The sequence below is a fragment of the Coregonus lavaretus genome (genome assembly GCF_964263955.1).
Source record: "Coregonus lavaretus genome assembly, chromosome: 5".
Taxonomy (NCBI): Eukaryota; Metazoa; Chordata; class Actinopteri; order Salmoniformes; family Salmonidae; genus Coregonus; species Coregonus lavaretus.
The window spans coordinates 9,604,925-9,621,781 of NC_139992.1; the positions used below are offsets into that span (position 1 = coordinate 9,604,925).

At 43.8% G+C, this 16,857-nt stretch overlaps 1 pseudogene across 1 annotated transcript in view; it reads right to left on the reverse strand.

Moving 5' to 3' along the window:
• Positions 1–13,054: 13,054 nt before the first annotated feature.
• The window catches only part of LOC311128796 (rab3 GTPase-activating protein catalytic subunit-like), a 78,543-nt pseudogene continuing 74,740 nt past the window's right edge, over positions 13,055–16,857 (reverse strand). Inside the window, exons 22-23 of the transcript XR_014615303.1 lie at positions 16,461–16,637; positions 13,055–13,686 (exon numbers count right to left, since the gene is read on the reverse strand). The product of XR_014615303.1 is annotated as a rab3 GTPase-activating protein catalytic subunit-like (transcript). The remainder of the gene's footprint in view (positions 13,687–16,460; positions 16,638–16,857) is intronic.

Genomic DNA, 16,857 nt, shown 5'->3' on the forward strand with positions numbered 1-16,857 from the left:
CGTTGATTCCACGTCACAATACGTTGACAAATTATGTTGAAACAACATTGAATCAACCAGTGTGTTCCCAGTGGGAGGGTGCAATATGACAGAAAAACCATTACTTTTCTCCCTGCATTCAAATACTACTCTGTTATTTTATTCAGGAGTCAATGGGTTGTATAACCAGGTTCTAATCACATTCACTCAGGATGGGCTCATGGAAATGTATGGTTGGAAGTCAATACGCGATATAGACAGGCGGTGGGTGTAGGAAGCTGCACCATGTGTGGCCAAACTAGAAGAGAGATTGATCTTCACAGCTTTCTCTGTCACCTACTGGCCTTTTCTCTCACAGCTCCTGGCGTTATTATGTCGAAGCTCTGTGACAGACATTAATGAACACCCCCCCATTCCATCAGCACTACTTTCCTCTGCCGTGTTGACAGGGAGCGGGTGGCGGGAGACGGGTAGCGGTGCGATTCTGCTGATGCCACCCTTCCTTCCCTGATTCGCCTCAGGCTCTGATGCCAGCAGAAAACCTGACAGGATCTGTCTTCAGAATAGCAAGGTGGCAACGAACGGTGGAGGGGGTCTGTGTTGCTGACACACACATTCAAGAACACACACTCACCCATAGCAATCACTCATTTACCTACAGTATACACACGTGTAGTGAGCAAACACCGACACATGCAGGTGCTGACATTAACACACACTCCTTCACAAATGCCTACATAAAACCATCAAGTACGTTGAAGAGTGAGAGACAGACGCAGTCAGAAGAGATATTTAGAATCTCTTGTATCCACCTGATTCTGTGTCTGTCCTTATCTGACAGCCTGCAGATAAAAGAGGACAGGGGAGGAGACATGGTCGTCTAGCTAAAGCACTTAGATGAAACTGAAACAAGCCGCTCAGCTCAGAAGGGACCTGATTTACACTGTGTCAGATTATCTTAATCCCGGAGGTATTGTTCAAGCCCCCTCTCAGTCAGGGTTTATGTTTTCAGAGGGGATCTGTTTAAATCTGTAATGAGATTAGGGTTGCTGAATGGAAAGGAAGATTATGCCGGGATGGGGTCTGGCGAAGGAGAGGAGAGAGAAGGGTATCAATGTATGTCCTGTTCCCCCAGTCAATCATGTCAACTGCCATCACCTGGCTGTATTGATCGCCAACTGCCAAGCCATGCGCTATTATCCTGATTCCTGTCTCTAGTCAAAATGCCTGCTCCTGCACACTCTCTCTCTCTCTCGCTCTCTCTCAATTCAATTTCAATTCAAGGGCATGGGAAACATATGTTTACATTGCCAAAGCAAGTGAAATGGATAAACAAAAGTGAAATAACCAATAAAAAGTGAACAGTAAACATTACACTCACACAAGTTCCAAAAGAATAGAGACATTTCAAATGTCATATTATGTCTATATACAGTGTTGTAACGATGTGCAAATAGTCTCTCTCAAGATTTTTAAAAAGCGTCAAATCCTGGTGGGTGGATAACCCCAGTGAGTCAGCGACATCCATCCATCGATTGGCCATTTGATTGGCTATTTGTAAGTGATAGAATGTAGAATAGCTTTTATTCCTGTCAGGATGGAACTGGTTTTGGCTTCTGTGTGGGAGTGTGTGTCATTAGGGGGCTCACTCTTTCTCCTCGCCCGCCCACACGCCGAAGGGGAGAGCGGAGCGGCTGAGTAGAGCTTTTATCCCTCTGGATGAGCCGGTAGAGGCATGGTGGGAGGATGGAGAGATGATGGAGAGAGAGAAGAGAGAGAGAGAGAAGTCCGACCTCCACCAGTTCACTGCACATGAAGCGGAGGATGTGCTTTCACAGCGGTGCTGTGTGAATGTGTGTGTGAGTGTGTGTGTGTGAGTGTGTGTGTGTTTGTGAGTGTGTTTCTGTGTGTGTAAAGCTAGCGGTGTGAGAGAGAGAGTGACCTCACAGCTTTCATGAGGAGGACAGAGGCCACAACTACACCCAAGGCTGTGGGGTGTTAAGGAACACAACGGTTTCCAGTTTCCACATTGGATCTCTTTCAGCTTTGGCTCAATACAAAAACAACTACAGGAGACAACGGTGAACCTTACAATGAAGACTTTGAAAACACTTCTGAAGTTCACTCTTTTCAGTTGCCTTGGAGACATACAGCACTTCTTCCAAGATAACATGCTACTTTTATACCCTTGTAGAGAACAAGATATCCTTGTCTTTTACAGAAGGTTGAAAGCAGTTCAGCAGAGTTGAGTGACCCTTCAACACGTGTAGAGTGTAGGTGTCTTTAGTCACACAACCCTATGCTTGGTTTCACACCATTTCCCTAAGGTATTGTACTGCCTTCCAGGAAAAGAACAACAGGAGGCACCAGTGTCTCTCCACTCCATTAGCGACAGCATTGAGGGGGGAAAACATGGCAATTAAAAGGTGCGAATCCTTGGAGGAAACAGCTCTATATGCAAACCTCCAGAGAGATCACCCCTCAGTCCCCTACTGTTCATGTACGCAGGTGTCTCGCAAAATCAATTTGCACATTGCCCACCGACCCCTCAACACCACCTCCTATGACCCGAGCCGAATTCTGTCAGGGTGGGACACACCTTTCATGTGGTCCTTTTCATCCTCCCCCTCCACTCCTCCACCCCTCCATCCATCCCTCCACTCCATCCCTCCACTGCTCTGTGCTGCTCTCTGCCACACACAGTCTTTGAAGAGGAGGCCTCTCTTTCATGCAGATGTTCTGGATAAAACGACGTGAACTGTCACACTGCCACCCCCTTTGATGTTGTTTCCCTTCATTTATTCACCCTCCATGAACTATGCATCCATACACTCTCCATCTCTTTCCCTCTCTCTCTTTGTCAGTCTCTCTTTCCCTCTCCCTCCATTTCCCTCTCTCTTTCCCTCCATCTCCCTCTCTTTGTCAGTATCTCTCGCTCTCCCTGTTTCACACCTGGTAGTTTGGTGGATGGGACTACCAGCTCTCTGTAACCTAGAGGGCAACCAGTGGGTCCGTCTCCTTTGTACCATGTTTGTTGTTGGAGGACAATGTCTGTATTTCCAATTTTTTTTATGAAGTCTGGGTTCCTGCTCTTTAGACCAAAGGCAGATGACCTCAGACCTTGTATATTCCAGGATATTCTCTCTCTCTCTCTCTCTCTCTCTCTCTCTCTCTCTCTCTCTCTCTCTCTCTCTCTCTCTCTCTCTCTCTCTCTCTCTCTCTCTCTCTCTCTCTCTCTCTCTCTCTCTCTCTCTCTCTCTCTCTCTCTCTCTCTCTCTCTCTCTCTCTCTCTCTCTCTCTCTCTCTCTCTCTCTCTCTCTCTCTCTCTCTCTCTCTCTCTCTCTCTCTCTCTCTCTCTCTCTCTCACACACACACAACAGGCACCTCTGGGGAGGGCTGTGAGTAGGAAGGAACGGACCCTGGGGGACATGGAGGGCTGGCTATAGGACTGAAAGGGAGGGATAAAGGAGCTGCTTCCCCGCTAAGTAAAGTCCACCTAATGTCCAATGTCCGCCCACTTGCTTCAAGATACACATCCCACAGGGGTTGAAAATCCAAATATTGACTCTGTAAATGGGTGGACGTGACATGGAGATGGGGTTGATGTATCAGTGTCTCTGTGGCATGCAGGAAGATCGTAAATAGAAATCACTAGGGCGATGGCGTAGACTGAGGTTAACGGTCATCATCAAGGACAGGAAAGGTGTGCCGCGTGTCTGTCTACTGTGGGCTTTGATGTCAACAACATAACTATTATTAATCTGCATTTGGCAAATCAAATCACATGGAATCACTGAGGTAGACTGCTTAAAGAAGTCTGACGGGAAACAACAATTGTGAGTGAAGGGTTGAGTAATTGTTTAACAAGGCTAGGTGGAGCCCAGAGAACATCTAACCAGCCGAGATATTAACTCACAATATATGCAAGCTGTGTTCTCAACATAACATGAACTACGGAGGCCCCCAAAGATCAACATTAATCACATAACAAATCTTTACAGAGACCAATCATCTAAGACAACAAACCAAGTACCTACAATACCAGAGCCCAAGTGTATATCCTGTGGCGCTCAATCTACTCTCTAATGGAAGGTAAACGCTGGTGGTCATGGTGACCATGGTTACAGAGCACTAAGAATAGACCTGATGAATAGAGGCACGACCCCATCTGCAATCTGCAGATAGAGAGCGGCTCTGCTGTCAAATCAAAACAAAATCAACCCCCTCCAATATCACCACCAGAGAATAGATATATTGTAATAATAATGAAATGTGAAACCAATGCTCCCTTCTCCAATATCATAGTGTTTGCTGAAGCGATTCCCCCTCCTCTCCCCCTGGCTCCCTCTCCCTTGGGGTTGTTCAGATGGGGCTCTATATGGGGTTAGGACTCACAGACTGTTTGCTCTCCTGAGCCCTGCAGCGTCTAAAAAAAACAATGCCGGGCGGGAAGCTCAGCTCCTGGAAGAGGAGAGGGTGAATGTTTGGCTCTGGGGGGGATGAGGACTTAATCTACTGTCTGAGAGCTGAGGCAGGTGGAGCTGGAACCTCATTGGCTGGTTGGTGTGGACGTTGCCTTGGGAACAGCGGTGGGCTTTGTGTTGAGCGAAGAAGGTCCCAGTGAAGAGCAGCTGGGGCTTCTGGGTAGAGCAGGATCCCTTGGCGGGCGAGGCGTGGGTCAACAGGCTCTCACTGGTGCACCATGGGATATGTCCTCCCCTCCACAGAGAAACAAGGCAGAGAGAGCCATGCAGATAGAGCTACATATTGCCAGCTTCAGCGTCAACTTCTCTCTGTGTGTGGTATGTGTTTTGAAAGAGATGGAGGAGAGGATAACCTTCAAAGAGAACATGAACCCTAGGGCAGTGCTCAGATGGAGAGGAGAGCAGAGTGTTTCTGTCTCTGTCCCAACAAGCAGCTCGACAAAGTCCTGAAGGTTCCTTTAGATCCACTAGAATAGATAATGATGGATAATGGATAATGATGGAAACACGATCTACACTAGATGACCAAAAGTATGTGGACACCTGTTCGTTGAACATCTCATTCCAAAATCATGGGCATTCATATGGAGTTTGTCCCCCCTTTGCTGCTATAACAGCCTCCACTCTTCTGGGAAGGCGTTCCACTAGATGTTGGAACATTGCTGCGGGGACTTGCTTCCATTCAGCCACAAGAGCATTAGTGAGGTTGGGCATTGATGTTGGGCGATAAGGCTTGGCTCGCAGTCTGCTTTCCAATTCACCCCAAAGGTGTTCAATGGGGTTGAGGTCAGGTCTCTGTGCAGGCCAGTCAAGTTCTTTCACACCGATCTCAACAAACCATTTCTGTATGGACCTCGCTTTGTGCACAGGGGCATTGTCATGCTGAAACAGGAAAGGGCCTTCCCCAAACTGTTGCCAGAAAGTTGGAAGCACAGAATCGTCTGGAATGTCATTGTATGCTGTAGCATTAAGATTCCCTTCACTGGAACTAAGGAGCCCGAACCATGAAAAACAGGCCCAGACCATTATTCCTCCTCCACCTAACTTTACAGTTGGCACTATGCATTGGGGCAGGTAGCGTTCTCCTGGCATCCGCCAAACCCAGATTCGTCCGTCAGACTGCCAGATGGTGAAGCGTGATTCATCACTCCAGAGAACGCGTTTCCACTGCTCCAGAGTCCAATGGCGGCGAGCTATACACCACTCTAGCCAACGCTTGGCATTGCGCAATGGTGATCTTAGGCTTGTGTTCGGCTGCTCGGCCATGGAAACCCATTTCATGAAGCTCCCGACGAACAGTTATTGTGCTGAGGCAGTTTGGAACTCGGTAGTGAGTGTTGCAACCGAGGACAGACGATTTTTACGCGCTTCAGCACTCGGCGGTCCCGTTCTATGAGCTTGTGTGGCCTACCACTTTGCTGCTGAGCCATGGTTGCGCCTAGATGTGTCCACTTCACAATAACAGCACTTACAGTTGACCGGGGAAGCTCTAGCAGGGCAGATATTTGACGAACTGACTTGTTGGAAAGGTGGCATCCTATGACGGTGCCATGTTGAAAGTCACTGAGCTCTTCAGTAAGGCCATTCTACTGCCAATGTTTGTCTATGGAGATTGCATGGCTGTGTGCTCGATTTTATACACCTGTCAGCAATGGGTGTGGCTGAAATAGCCAAATCCACTAATTTTAAGGGGTGTCCACATATTTTAGTTGTAGATACTGTTCACCACTTTATCATGTTGAACTGTAAATGTAATATAATCTCTCACGTAACCATAGAAATGACAAAACATTCAAAAAAGCATATCAGAGTTTTTTTTTTAAAGCTGTGTAAAAATAAAAATACAACCGTTGAAACGCAGATTTACATAAGTATTATTCAAACCAACCCAATAACTCAAAATAACAGGACTAAAATACATTCATACAGCATGTCGATCACCAGCTAGTATGACTCATAGTTGAGACTAGGGTTAGCCTACATGCATTCTCTGCAATATCAGAGTGAACTACATAAAGCTACAGCTCTGTTCTACTAAAGCCTTTACAATACCCTACAAGCACTTGGGTGAAAAGGAAAGAACGTATTCCAACCCCTCAGTTTCTCTGTCCGCGCCAAGCGCTACCTCAGAAAGCACCGGGAGAAAGACAAGAGGTGTCTCCGAAGCTGTCAGACAGTGCCATAGGGAGGGAAGGAAGGAGGGAGGGGGGGATGCAACACCAACACAGCCTCTCTCTCTCTCGCTTCCCCTGCGATCTGTGGCTTTGTGCTGGGAGAAGATAAACGATTTTGAGCAGCGTGGGATGCACTCCCCCTGGAAGAGAGCAACAATGCTAAGATGCCGGCGGAGGGATGGTGGTGGTGGGGGAGCGAGGAAGCGAGGGAAGGAGGGAGAGGAGGGAGGTAGAGAGGGTGAGAGGGGGTTGTGAGGGAGGGTAGGTGTTTAAGGGATGCGCAGATGCCTGTGGGCCTGTGAGATGCTTAGAGGAAATAGAATCCAGTCGCCGGGCGGAACTGGCATTGATTTCCCCCCGCAGCTCAGCGCCTGCCGTCAGCCCAGGCCAACGGCCTTCTAATACTGTTTGCCATTTTCCCACAAGAGCCCCCAGAGACTGCTTCTCACAAATCAATGGCTGGCTTTTTGGCTGGCTAGACCTTCATCGTGACACAGAGGAAATAGCCAGGATAATAAATACTATCAGCAGCGAACATGATTAGTCCAATACAGTGGAGGTTCAGACCGCTTCTCCCTATAGAGGGGTGTACAGGGAGGGGACTTCCCAGATGTGGTAGTATTGGTCCCTGTTTAGGGGGATGGAGTGTGTGTGTGTGTGTGTGTGTGTGTGTGTTTTCAGGTTGTTTGTCACTTTAACCACTTAAACGTAACTAAATGTAAACTAAAATGTAATTACATAATCCCCAAAAGTTATTATTTATCATGAGAGGGCCATAAACAATAACTGGTAATGCTGCATACTCAAAGAAAGATTAAAATCTCATCTTTCTGGTAAAAATAGTTATAAACTGCTGAGGTGTAGTAAAACTACTAACTATACGATGTCACCTTCTTTATAACTGTAAAATACATATTTGTATGTTTAGTGTTAGAGAAAATGTGCATATTTTCTAAAGGTCTCAAAACGTCTGTCCCCATCGCTGTAAATGTCTCAGAGCTCTAGCTTGGCTTCCTGAACTCGTCAGAAACTCGCCTTTCATCTCATATTAATTCTGTCCGTCTATGACAACCAGAAATTGTTTTTTTTTGTCTCAAATCTAAGAATTATTTTAGATTAATGGCTATAAATTGATCTCTGAATGTGCTCTGAAACCACTCTCTCCCGCTGTGCTACGTTGTAATGATTGCAGGCATGTGCTTTGTCAGTGGCTGTGATGTAGGGTTCAGTCAGGAGTTGATGGACAGCCGGAAGAGCGAATGAAATGGTAGGAGGGACATCCCAGCTTCAAGTGGTTTCAGATTTAACATCCTACTTCAGACAGGCAAAAAATATATATACTATTGTGTACGTGGGAACCAGGGCTATCGATCTATGGTGTCCACAGATAGATTTCTAAGCAGAAATGTTGGTTGGAACCGGTACCAGAACCACGCAGGTCCCCTAAACAGGTAAAAGGTTTTTAAGGTCCTCTGGTGATTCTCCAGTGCTGCTCAGCCCAGATCAAGCTTATTACATACACACTCTGAAATGGAGATCGATTTCTGTGGCCGGACTCCCCCGTGGGTGGCTCCACCTAAACAGGCCAGAGGGCCCTCTTGGACTAGTCTGTGATTTGAAATACCAACGTTTAACCTTATAAGCCACTTTGGGATTCCCTCTCTTTTTCTCTCCCTCTCTTTCGCTCAATCTCTCCCTAGAGTCCCTTGCCGTTTTTTTTACTCAATATGCAACTGTTGTTTCATTTCGTGCCCTCCTTCGCTGAAATGTGGCATCTATTGAATAAATGATTTGTGTGCTGGGGGAACATTATTTGTTTAGCTGAGTCAATGCTGCCCTTCAGAAAGAAAGAGATTAGATCCTAACTTCAGACCAGACAACATTTGCAATACATCAACAATCAAGGCAGGCATCACTAGCTAATGGGTTAGCCCTCTGGAATAGTCGGAATAGAATGTCGTCTCAAACAGAGAGGAGGAAGACAGGTTAGCTGAGGCCACTAAAGTTCTACGTATGCAGAGATAGAGAGAAAAGCTCCTTGCATGGTTTTCTTCTGTGAAATATTAGAGATTACAAAGACAGACTGACAAACCTCTGCACCTGGCCTGAGACCTTATCCACACGACTCAATGAAATGGTCGCTCTGACAGGTGGACAGCGTATCAATAGTTAGAATGTCAGAAATAATTAACAGAGGAAGGGCAGCACTTGTCAAAAATGAGTGGCAACAAGAATCATGTGGGCTGTGTCAGTAAATAAAGAATAAAGAAATGCTGTCCAAGTTTCCAATGACTTGACACAGAATTTAAAGCAAGCTTCACAGCGAAATACAAGCAGATTCCATTAAAGTGGCCTTAAACTGAATAAACAAGAGGACGTATTTAATCACACATTATGATTTTCTTCATATAGAAACTGTTTTGATGGATCGATCAGCAAACTTTGGCAAGACAAAACGCACCTGTATTTTAGGAGCTCAACACACAATCCTTTCACAGAAGGGTTGTATAATAGTTACATTTTTACAGCAGTTGTATAACGGGGAGCATTTTGCTCCTCTGTTCAACACACTCCTATTTAGCTGGAGGTGTTGTAACAAAATCCATAGCATTGCTTGCTTTCCCTGTGCTGTTTAGAAGGAGCATCCATCCACCACCCACTCTGTCCTATCTCTCCCCATTCAGAAATCACTTTAATCCTGATCAGCCAGCCACACAGCACAGAGACACTAATCTGGCTGTCTGCTTTTCACCGCGACCGGCAGGAAAGCAAGCTCGAGCTGTAGAATCTCTTAAATACAGTCAATCAAAAAATCTAAACAAGCGCCTCAGGTAGCGGTACCTACAGGATACCAGTAAGGCCCTTTGCACCAAACACAACCTCCTCATCCTCCTTCGTCAAGAGAGAAAAGTCTATTATTACCATTCTGTTGCCAAGCAAACATCCCCATCAGTGTAACTGTCAGAGTGCACAGCGTTGATTAGCCTATCGTCTCCCATTCACACAGAAGAATCTCGTGGAGAGGTGAGGAGAGCTACTTGAGACAGCAGAGCAGAAGAGCTACGACCCCAAACAAACACCTGAACATTGATTGATGCATTAATTAATATAGCTTTCTGTTTTAAAGCTACTTTATACAGCTAATCTGAACCTTGGGGTGACAGCTGCTTCAAGAGGTAGCTAGCTACATGCCCTCTGCCATTGAGAGGTAATATGAAGAGAGAAGCAAGTTCCCCAAAAGTACTGCATCATGGATGTGGATAATCCACCGTTATCCGCCCTGTATTTCATTTCTCCTCCCAGAACTGCAGCCTATGCAGCATAGTCGAGTCAGGTTTGATTTATGACAATATTATCTGGCTCAAGGAGGGAGAGGGGAGAAGGGGTGGTGTTGGAGTGAGGACGGTGGGGAGTAGGAGGGAAGGAGGGGAAGGAGACAGGTGGGGGGTTTGGGCGTTTAAAAGTGCCACTGCTATTTTAAGTGGTGCGAAACTTTGTGAAAAATGCCAGATGCGATGTCTTCTCGCTGCATATTCAAGTGTGCTCTCAAGTTTCACAAGAAAGTTCTCCTAACATCTCGTCTGTTTGGCTTTGAGGGAAGGGAAGCAGCCTTCACTATTAACACACCAAAAAGTCCCTCATCTTCTCTTCTGCGCTCCAGCCGACTCTTTTATCAGTGCCATTTGAGCTTGTGAACTTCACAACATACAGTATTCATACCAAAGGTATGTGATACATTGGGCTGCCATTGAAACAGAACAAAGGGACATCAGAATTCTCAGGTGTGTGTAAAATATATTGTTCCGGTCTCAAAGACAGAGACAGAAGTGAGTGTGTTTGTGTATCGCTGCCCACATAACCCATCCAAATGTACTTTTGTGTTTGTGGCTGTAATACAGGCGGAGTCAGGCGAGGTTGGGGGCGGAAGGGCTGGAACCAAAGTGCTGCGCGTCGCCATGGAAACAGAGCCTGAGTGATAAGCTACACGGCACTTGGAGTGTGAAAACGCTTCACAGCCATATTTCTGTTTATGGAAACGCTACGGGACCAGCTAGCAGCCACCGATCAAGCTGTGAACAGCTCTCCCACTGAACAGATCTCATTGTGCCATTGTACCATATCTCAAGCTGTCTCACACGCTCACACATTTAGCCGAGCAAGAATGAGATTAAGGAAAAAAATACCAGCTACTTGATTGAAAAACGTCTGAGAAAGAAAGTTGTGTGGCTTTTCTTTCAGTCAGTCAGTGATGAGGCGTTTGAACAAGTTACAAGCTAAAAGCGCATAGAAAGGAGGCGGCATTATCCCGTTTGTGCAGGGGGAAAAATCCTACACGGAACTCCCTAAAACACTTAGAAACTGCGTACCATTATGTGGCTTAGTTAGAATGTCCTTTATGGTTGCTCATTGTAATGCATTTTATAACAGTGACTTGATCTAGTCAAGTTATCCCATTCATCTCTATTCCACAAGAAAGAATCCAACAGATCTTTTTTCTTTCATCAAAGAGATTCTGTGGTCCTCTGTAGCTCAATTGGTAGAGCATGGCGCTTGTAACGCCAGGGTAGTGGGTTCGATCCCCGGGACCACCCATACGTAAAAATGTATGCACACATGACTAAGTCGCTTTGGATAAAAGCGTCTGCTAAATGGCATATTATATTCTATTCTTCATGGCCCAGAATTTCTTCAAAGTAAAAGCTTATTTTCAGTGTAACAGATAAAATTAGAGCAAGGACTGTCATTAATGTTGAGGAAGTCATGTTGCCCGAATAATAACATGTTAATGGAAAAACCACTTTAGTTGGGCATATTAAAGAGACAGAAAGGAAGCCATTACAGAGGGGCTAGAGTAACTACATCCCTCTTCTAAATGAGGCACTAGCAGTGCTTTGATGCGATCATTTTCTATCTGTAATATTTTTTTTACAGTCTGCTATTTACCTGGTGTTTACTTAGAAACCGCATGGTAAAATTGTTACCTAATACTTACTTAATAACTACAGCTTAGTTTCTTTGAGATTCATTGAAAAAAGCAGCTCTACTACCAGAATCAGGTGTGAGTTGCAACAGAACACATACCAATTAAACATATACATTTTTTTTTTGTGTTGAATTAAAACTTTATATATATTTTTTAACCAATTTAACATACTGAGACACTTAGGACCAACACTCATTTGATTTGTACAGACTTTGGCTAGCTCCACAGTTTGAATCATTAAAATACTGACAAAGTAGAAAAATATGTCCGCATTGACTTGTTCAGTAAAAGTTACTGAGTAATTTAACAATTAATAGCACTTAACATCATTCTTCATAGAAACAGCACTAACAACATGAACTAAGACATGTCTTTCTGCTGCTATATGAAAGGCTACATCTTCACAATATAGAATATAGAATTGCACTTTCAACCAGGATTCAACACATTTAAGTGACAAGGGAAAACCTACAGTGATCGCATGTTTATCAATAAGCATTGATATAGTGAGAAATGCTTTAAAGCGGCAATCAGCAGTTGAAACAATAACAAAGCGTTTTCCCCGCCACTGTTTTACTAAAAAGCTGAGGGATGGGGTTGGAGAAATGGAACCACTCACAAATTCATAGACAGAGCTATGGATGCAAGGACTGACCATCCATGATATTAAAATGATAGTTTTAATCACGGTTTGTTTAAATGTACTTTGTTTACAAGCATTGGAGTAAATTAAGCTTATATTTTGGGTTCTGATGGGGTACGACAGTTGAACTAAGCTCATGAGGCAATTATAAGCTATATTCTTCAAGAATCAAATGGGTACATATCAACAATTTATAAGTTGAAAAATTGACGTAGCAACGGGAGATTGCCCCTTTAAGACTTGGTAACCAATAACTGCATACTGGCAGCGTGAGAGTGTCTGGGCCTACAGAACAGACAGAGAGCGTTGCGAGTACCTAAGAGATGACAACACTGGTAACAAATGATCACAATCAAGTGGAAGGGAAAAATACATGATATGCTAATTAGCATATTACTACTCAGAGAGATGGGTCAAGGTGAATATTCGTATTTTTGTTTCATCCCAAACTAATTTTCTGCCACATTTTCACACGAAGAGGGTACAGTTATTTTCCCCTGGTCTATTTTTTGTCAGAGCTACGCAACAAAAAAGCATGAGATTGATTTTACACAACAGTTACAGTAAGTTCAGTTCTCAGTTGAGTGGTCTATTTTGCATTTAAACTCCAAATAAGTGAAAAGTCTAAATAATCAAATTGTCAAAATCAACAATAAATTAACAATAATCAGACAAGTAAACAGATTCCATTGAAAATGTTCACAACACAGACATCAGACGATCAGGGCAAGACTTATACTTTCCTCTCACTCACCAAACTGAATGAATTACAATTAACTCAATTGGGGGGGGGGGGGGGGGGGGGGGGAGACATAAACCAGAATAGACAGTAGCCCTCTGGGAACCAACCAACAGTCTGATATTAGTCGTCACACAGTGTGATGATGTCATAAGAAAGGGCCATTCGCCGGCCCCCGTTCTGTTTCGCTGATCTTCCCAGGAGACCACTGAGATGGTGCTAGAGCCCCGAGATGGGTGGAGCTTTCACGTCATGTGGCTTTGGAACAGTTTTGAACCAATCAAACCACAGATTCTCCCATAGCTCCACCCATAATGCAATGCAGCACACACAGCCTTACTTCAGTCACTGACCATAGAGCCCAAATGCACACCCGACCTCCCAACAAGACTCCCTGGTTAATCTTCCAGACTGGCCAATCTCTCTCTCTTTCTCTCTCAGAAAAAGGAGGTGTCAGATGAGAAGGCCCCAACCAGCCTGAATTCGTCTCTCATCAGGACACAGAAGAGGCGTTGGGGGAGGACCTTGGAGTAGGGCGCGGGCCGCGGGACACACGTACGCAGCAGGATCTCACGCCCTGCAGGGGGAGGGAAATCTGGCATACTGGCAACTCCCAATGGCTTTCTGTCATCAGCGCCACCCCCACGTCCTGTTTCTTCCTCCAATGGAGCCAATAAAGCAGCCTGGGGGGGGGTGGGACAAACAGAGGGGAGAAGTCAAGGTGGCTAACATTATGGAGAATACAAAGACCAACACACAGTAGACTTTCCGTAAAAGCCAAATAAAATGTGGAACTGGGCCACAATTTAGTTTTAGGCAGTCTTATCATGACCTTAGTAACATACTAACCTTTTCCAATGAGAGTATGACACCTGAGACTAAGGAAAACATACAACTCATTCTATTGCTCCATATTCTAAGTCATGGGGGAATTAAACAACCTTGACAGTGATCAGAGCTGGCACAAGTGAAAGCGACTGTACTGGAAAAACGACAGCAGCAAATTAACACAATATTTCTACTGAGCAGCAACAAATTGCATAAATTAGAGAGCTGATTACAAATGAACAAATGCCAGCTCACATCTCTCAAAATCTGGTCTAAGGCGAGGAAAGGTAAGGAGACACATTTAATGGATTGGAGCGCTGCGGTGCTAGCTTCCAGATCAATGTTTGCATTTGTTTCGGTGGGGCACAGCATAACCCTGGAGGGATGCAAACACAACAAAGCTACACTATGCTAATATCTAAACACAACACATCAACCTACAAATACTTACATATCAAACCAGCAGGCTAACACTAGTATATACTGGACCTAATCAGCAACCTGCCACTACTTTAGTGTACATCCTAAACAGCAGGATACAGCTAGCCTACTGTATATACAAACATACCACTCCTTAGAGACCCAGGGACCCCCCATCAAATGTTACCAAAAACATTTTTTCCCATATGTCTTGTCTTATCATCAGGTGAATGATAAAGACAGGGAGAAGTAATCAACATTTTAAAATGAATAGATTTGGCAAACAGTTGTTCATTATTTTGACCTCCCCACATTCTAATTTAAAAAAGGATGCGTAAACTCTAACATAGCCTATTAGCTAGAACGGTAACTCCAAACACATTTTCGCTAAGAGAAGCTGTTTAAACAAAGGTTAGCAATGTGTTGGCAAAAATGAATGTTTAAGTCAAGAAAGCTTACCAGCAGCACTTTCTGCACCAGTAGCCTATTTACGGGTGTTTTTTCAAAGCCTATGTCAGATACTCCAGTGAGTGTAATTTGATCAATATTAGGAGTAGAGAAATAAAGTTGACATAATTAGAAATAAGATGTATCCTCTTTCCACTGTGCCTTCAGAAAGTATTCATACCCCTTGACTTTTTCCACATTTTGTTGTGTTATGGCCTGAATTTAAAATTGATTAAATGTAGATGTGTCACTGGCCTACACACAAAACCTCAATGTCAAAGTGAAATTTGTACAAATTAACTACAAATGAAAAGCTTTGTTATGGCAAGCCTAAATAAGTTCAGGAGTAAAAATGTTCTTAACAAGTCACATAATAAGTTGCATGGACTCAGTGTGCAATAATTACAATTATTTCTGTGATAGGAGAAAACTGAGGATGAATCAACAACATTGTAGTTACTCCACAATACTAACCTAAATGACAGAATGAAAAGAAGGAAGCCTGTACAGAATAAAAAATATTTCAAAACATGCATCCTGTTTGCAATAAGGCACTAAAGTAAAACTGCAAAAAATGTAACAAAGAAATGATATTTTTGTCCTGAATACAAAGCATTATGTTTGGGGCAAATCCAACAACATCACTGAGTACCACTCTTATTTTCAAGCATGGCAGTGGCTGCATCATGTTATGGGTATGCTTGTCATCGGCAAGGACTAGGGAGTTTTTCTTCCTGAAGAAACGGAATAGAGCTAAGCACAGGCAAAATCCTAGAGGAAAACCTGGTTCAGTCTGCTTTCCACCAGACACTGGGAGATTAATTCACCTTTCAGCAGGACAATAACCTAAAACACAATGCCAAATCAAAACTGGAGTTGCTTACCAAGACAACATTGAATGTTCCCGAGGGTCCTAGTTACAGTTTTGACTTAAAATCGGCTTAAAATCTATGGCAAGACTTGAAAATGGCTGTCTTGCAACGATCAACAACCAACTTGACAGTGCTTGAAGAATTTTTAAAAGAATAACATGCAAATATTGTACAATCCAGGTGTGCAAAGCTCTTAGAGACTTACCCAGAAAGTCTCACAGCTGTAATTGTTGCCAAAGGTGATTCTAACATGTATTGACTCAGGGGTGTGAATACTTGTGTAAATCAGATATTTCTATATTTAATTTTCAATACATTTGCAAAAATTTCTAAAAACATATTTTCACTTTGTCATTATGGGGTATTGTGTGTAGATGAGTGAGCCCAAATTTTTTTAAAAATACATTTTGAATTCAGGCTGTAACACAACAAAATGTTGAATAAGTCAAAGGGTATGAATACTTTCTGAAGGCACTGAATGTAATTCAAAATGTGTTTATTCTGTTGTTGCTAGCGATATTAATAAAAACATTATTAATTTTTATGCAATTGTTTTTTTTAAAAGGCAGATCCCCGGTTGAATACCCCTGGTGTGCATACTAAACCAACATGCTAAAACTAGCCTCTGATATACCAACCTCCACATCCACCTAGAAAATCCTTGTTTATCAATACAAAGAATGAGAGCAAATGGAGATCCAACAAAAAAAGAGTGATTGGCGCTAGACTAACAGGTAGGTGGCTAGAAGAATAGATGGATGGGAGGAGGAGGAGGAGAAGAGGGGGACGGTAGTTAGGTAAAAGATAAGGGGAGGTTAAAAACATGTGTTTCTCCTTTTTGTATTATGGAAGTCTGGAAATTGCAGCGGTTCACTGTTTCAGACCATTACCGGAGAAATGACTAATCTTCGTCCGTATCCCTCCATGGCTGCCTCAGCTAGCCTGAACCTCAGGGTCAGCGTTGCTTGGCAGGTAGAAAGAGGGAGAAGGCAAGGAGGAGGTGGGCATGGAGGGGATGGATGGATGAATGAATGGATGGATGGATGGATGGATTGTGGAGGGATGAACTTGGGTATAAAAGGGGGGGGGGGGGGTTGCTTCTAGTGGTTACCTCATCTCTGGTGTAGTCAGCCAGCTTGACATGGGTGAAAGGCAAGCAGCATTAACAGAGATTAAAAAATAAATAAATACATAATATAATGGAGAGAACGAACAAACAGAAAATAACCAAATAAACAGAAGAAGAAACAACAACATGACAAGTCAGCTGATCAGGAAAAGGATTAG